Source organism: Prosopis cineraria, unplaced genomic scaffold (genome assembly GCF_029017545.1).
Source record: "Prosopis cineraria cultivar Desert tree isolate PC_DT_omini unplaced genomic scaffold, ASM2901754v1 PC5, whole genome shotgun sequence".
Taxonomy (NCBI): Eukaryota; Viridiplantae; Streptophyta; class Magnoliopsida; order Fabales; family Fabaceae; genus Prosopis; species Prosopis cineraria.
In genome coordinates, this window is record NW_026555336.1 from 5,375,416 (window position 1) to 5,381,680 (window position 6,265).

Sequence of the window (6,265 nt, forward strand, 5' to 3'; positions counted from 1 at the left end):
ATGGACAAAATTTTTGCTTCCTTGTGATAATTTATAAGTATTCTTTTCAAATTTTGTGAGTTTTGTAAGTTATATGATGTGATTTTTCAGAAAATTTTCAAAATTTGCTAATCCATTTTTTTTAGGCTGTGTGAAAATGTTTCGAGACTTAAGATAAAATTATTTAAAAGGCTTAATCTATTATCATTTATATATTTTTACACATCACTTTTTGTCTTTTTAAGCTATAAAATCATATATTAAAATTTTATAATTAAACAATTCTAATATTTTACTTTCAATAGATAATAGAGCTAATCTATTTAATCTATTTTATAATATGATTAATCTGAAATAAGATTTAAGTAATTTTAATTCTAAAAAATTTCTTTCATATTGGTATTGTCAATAATATTTCATATATAAAGTATAAGCAAATAATAAATTCTTAATAAAAACATGTAATTAACATTAATGTTTAACTAGAAAAATGATTATCGATTATATAAGTTTTAAGCAAACATTTTACACTTTACACTGCCATATTACCCATTTGAAATCTAAAGAACGAATAGATACTTTTAATTCTTAATATTTCCCAAATCATGTATTGTATAGCTTAAATTTGTAGCGGGCTAATTCGATAAATGGCCGGTTAGCCTGCTTATTTTTTTTTAAAAAAATAGAAATTGTAGAATCACTCTCAATTTTCAAATCCACTAAAATTTTAAAACTAAACAAGCTTGAATAGTCAATTTAAAAAAATTCTAAAAAATTTTAGCATTGAATTGGGTCATAAGAGTAAATCTATATTATTCAAATTAATAATAAAATATATTTATTAATTTTTAGAATTTTTATTATAATAATTATAAAATAAAAATAAAATAAAATAAAATTTTTTAAGTTGGACATATTAACAACTAAACTAATTAACATTCACTGGAGGGTAGGAAGGCTTCATTTAGACAACAAAGAAATAAAGAATAAACTTTTGTTGCTGAAATCAATATCAAGATATAATATAAATGAAATTAATATACCAAGCAGTACTTTTTATTCCATACAATATATAAGAGAAATAAATTTAGTTATGTCAATAAAAATAAAAGAAAAGACATAAAAATCTTTGTACCGTATTATTTTTTTATTTGTGGCAGATAAAGTTTGGAGAAATCTACTCAAGTTAATTTTATAGCTACTTCTGATAAAGTTTCTAATATTATGATTGATTGGAAGAAATCTCCAAGCTTTGGATTGTAATTAAACATTTTTACTATGTTTGTTTGTGATTGACATATATTTATTTGGACTGTATTAATCTATTTTCAATTTGTATTTTTTAATGATTTAGAAGAATTTTTTTTTTGGATAATTAATTTTTAGAGAGAAAATATGATTTTTTACCACAAAAATAATGAAAAGAAGTAAATTTATAATTTTTAAAATAAAAAATGTATATAAAAATTATTTTTTATAAGTGGGTTAGCCCACTAACTTATCAACCTTTTGCGGATTATATGAAATATAATCCAGACAAGATGCAAGTTATGTCAACCAGTCCAACCAAGCCTGTAACCTGTGAATTATAAGTTAACTCATATTACTAACTCATAGATCTATAATGGTGAAGGGAGCTTGGTTTGCATTGAGCTAGAAAAATAGAGTAGTGGCCAAAATGGTCAAAGAGAGGACTTAAAAAAAAACAAAAGAAAAACGGTAATTAGAGGATATTTTAATCATTTTACTTATACAATTACACCAAAGACGACAATCAAAGTCTATCAAGACATCATTATAGTAAGAACAAATGTGGGGACAACTTTGGGTTCAAGTTATATAAGAAGTAAATATAATATGATTATAATATCTTCCCGCCTATTAATAAGAAAAGACTAAGCTCTAATATATGGTCTGAAATTAATACCATTTGAAATTTTGTTCGAACTAAGATCGTTATTAGTGAAGATCAATAGGATGTTGGTTGAAAGTAGAGCAAAAGTGGCAAATTCTCAGTCAAGTACGCCTACAAAAATATGGCTCAACATATCCTCTTAAAAAATTTATATAATTAAATCTAACCCTAATTTTTTTTGACCAAGTTTAGATTGACTTGTCAAACTTGGCCAAAATTATTAACTCTATATACATATTAGCTAAAATTTTCAATGGTTAGGATTATTCAAGTTCGAGTCAATTTTGGCCAGGTTTATTCAAATTTAACTTAAAGTATCATATCTTCTTAAAAAAGTACATATAATGTAACTTTTTTCGAGAAGGTTTGGATTGGCCCGTCAAACTTGGCTCAAATTAGCAGCTCTAATTATAGGTGAGGTAGGACCCACATCCAATTTTCAAAACCCACCCACACCCCTTCTCTCTTCTTTATTCCTTTTTCTTTCTTCACATCGCCCAACAAAAAGGAAAAAAAACAGGGAACGTGCACAATGATAGTGTGAGTAATTTTTTATTCAAGATTGCATTATAGAATATTTTGAATGAGATTTCAAGCTTTTTAAGATTATGTAAGTACTCTAAATATTTTTCTTAGTTACATATCCTTTTTACTTTTAAATTTCTTGATGGTAAAAAACCTAGGATTTGGTAGATTTGGAATTTTTGGATATTTTAATTAGTTTTTAAGGAAGCCAATGATATTAGAATAATAGTTTGTATGGTTTAAATTTATCTAAATAGTTTATTTGAGAAATTAAAATTAGGTTTTAAATGAGGAAATTATGCTCTATGAATATGGTAGTGTTTATTGGAATTTAAAGGTTCATTTTGATTTAGTGGAGGTTATATTGATAATTAAATGGATTGGTTTTGATGTTATGATTGAGTGTGAATGTTAGTGATTTTTGTAGTATTGTTAATGTTGAAATTTTGATATTAAGGATGATTTGTAGAAATTATTGTTGTTTAATAGCTCTAATGAGTAAGATAAGGTTATTGAATGAGAGGAATGTAATTGGGAGGGAGAAATTTATTTGTGGTAGCAAATTAAAAATTTTAAAGAAAATAAAGTTTAGGAAAAATTGAGATTTTTGTGTGATGATTATGAGTTTATTTAGGTTTAAAATAATTGTAATGTCCAAGAATGATGATTTGTGGTATGAGACTAAATTTTTAACTTTTAGGTATTTTTATGTGAATTTATTGAATGAAAAAGAAGAAAATGGTGATACTAAAAATGAATTAGAGGCTAATTGTGGCTTATTGGTGTTTATAATTTGTCAGAAGAGGGCTAGAATTTTGATTAATCATACTAACATTAGAAATGATATAAATAATAAAATTGAAAGTGTAAGTTATAACCTCTAACTCTATGATTATAGCTGTATTATTGATTTTGATAATTGAAATTAATATATTATAATACCATGCTATCTGTAGATTGTATTGTTGGTGAAGATTATAGTAGAAGAGAAGTTGTGAGGGGTAAATTATTGTTAAAGCCACAAGGTAATCATGCTTTAATTTATGATTACTATTACCTATTGCTATTTGTGTGATTATTTGAAAAAAAAAATATGTTGACATGCATGATGAGAAATTATGTGGATATGTTTATTGAGAAATTGTAGAATTGTAATTATGTATTTTGAAATTTTTTTGTCAAATGAGATGCTATATTGTAATGTTGTTAGATAATGAGAAAAATTGTGAAAGTTGTGATATTGTACATTTGTGCATTGTTGATATTTAAAGTGCTTGACTTTTTTGGGAGGTGTTGGGAGATTTTGTTATTATTGTTGTTGTATTTTATGCCACGTGGTATGCCTCTATTGGAGACCTAGCAAGTGGCTTGTAAGGGCTCAACTAGTCTACATTTAGTTGGGTGATATAGCACTGAGTGAGGGTTATGTCTCAAGATTAATAGAGGAAGATAAAGATAGTTATCTGTCATGCAATATAATATCTCTTGTATTTGTCTAAAATGTATTATTTTTTGTCACTTAGCAAATTCATATATAATTATTTGTATACATTATCATAAATTAACATTGGTTATTGGGACTTTATAGTCTCGTCCTCTATAGTTAACATTTTCAGGAGAAGAGTCAAATGTGGCTTTCATAGAAGCCCTTGAGGCTCAATGTTATGGAACTACTTCCTCCCTTTGGGTGGGATTTATGATTTTTAATGATGTGCTATTGTCAATGTTAAGTAATTTTGTTATTTATTGAGCATATGAACTCATGTTTGTGGTCCTACCTCTTTAAATAGTTTCTACATGTTATATGTTTTAGGATGACTGTAAACCACAAATTATTGAGATATATTTTTGTACTTATGGAGGCATTGATGACATTTAATAATGTTGGATGGTTTAAAATAGCATGATAGCTAGGTCATGTGTCTTGACTTCTTTTTTAATTTGATCAATTGATCTATTCATGATTTTTGGCTTAGGTTTTTATTTGTAGAGAGTGTAACACTTGCCCCGAGTGTTATCCAAAATCACATAATTCAAATAAACTAAGTGTGGTTAAGGAATTAATCCTAAAACGAACTTAGGAAACAAACCATTTAAATCACTAAGCAAATACATAATTGAAAAGTAAACGTTTAAAGCCTTTAAAAAATTTATAGGTTCTACCTATAGCACGCGGAACTAAGCTAGACGAAAGTAAAATAAAAAAAATGCTGTCATGACAGCATTAAATTGCTGTCATGACAGTCCTCCTGGCCTAACTTCCGGGAGGCACCGTTTTGTCATTCGACCTCCGATCGAAGTGATTTTAAAGCTCACATGTCACTTTTAAAGAATACTATTAGCATACTAAATTTTGAAAAATCCAACAAACGGATTGAATTTTATGCAGGTTACAACATCAACACTGTGGCTATCATGACAGCAATTTAATGCTGTCATGACAGCACCTCCAGACCAAATTCTGAAGTACGTCGTTTCTCTGTCCGATATCCGATTGATGTGATTCTAAAGCCCACACGAAGCTTGTAAAGGGTTTACTTGTGACCCAAATTTTAGAGAAATCCAACGGTCGGATTAAGATTTGGACACCCGGATGCAAAAGTGCAGCTTTTTGGTAAAAACCATTTTCAAAATTGTCCAAATCTCATCCTAATGGTCACAACCTGTGGAAACACTTTGGACACGTCAAATAAGACTAAAAATACCTGAAAGAACATTCAAATGATGGAAACCCCCATACATCAAAATTTGACCACCCGGGTGCCATTTTCCAAAATGGACCCTAAACCCCCAAAATGCACAAATCATACAAGAGTGGTCACAAATCAATCTAAATACCATGTATTTATATAAATACATATGCTAATATTTTCACTTAGCTCAGAGCTCCTTGTGGGACCCACGCACCCACTCTCTCTATCCAAGCTGTATGTTTGCCTATAGCACACTATTTGCAATGCAACTACTTTGCATTTGCTTATAAAATCACATATATATCAAATAAAGATATGCTTGTAATAGAAACTTGGTCTACTAAGTAAATCCATCAAAACCACACACCATAACCAAGTTTTCTAGCCACAAGTCTGCAAACAGATAAAAATTCATACACAAGCACACAATCCACACATATTCCACACACACACACATAATCATATCCTACTGGCACCTAATCTTAAATACATTACAATATATTTGCTCAAAGAAAGGGGTTGCAGTTCTTTACAAATCACAAGCAAACCCCTAGCTTTGCTCCTTTCCCCGTCCACCACTGGATCCTTCGCCTAGACCTAGAATATTGAAAAGAAAGGGGTGAGACAACCACAGTCTCAGTAATAGTGAAATCTACATTGATTATTACAAAGTAAGCCATAATCAAATAAACGAATAATAATTTAACATAGTATATAATTTAGCCATTTAAAATGCATGAATGCATGACCTAGGCCGGTATGGCCTTTTATTACCAACAGAGTGCCCCCTGGCACTCTTTAACTCGCAGGTAAACCTTATACTTACTTGTACCTCCACAGGCATAAAACATAATTTAAGGCATGATCTAATCCACCAAACCTCCTATGCCCCTTCGACATGAATCCTAAGCAGTTGAAGCTAACTCCCTCCCAGAGCCAGCCCAACTTACTTTCCATGTGAGGGTTACCTTGGCCTAGGCACTAAACCTCACACTTCATATGTCGGATTCCCTCCCCCACTAAGAGGTGTCGAACACTCAATACACTAACCACTTTAGTGCACGGAGCCCACAATACGTAAGACAACACTGAGTACTGACAGTGTGCCATAAAATATCAAAAATCCACACCTTCTCATTGGTGAACTTCCACC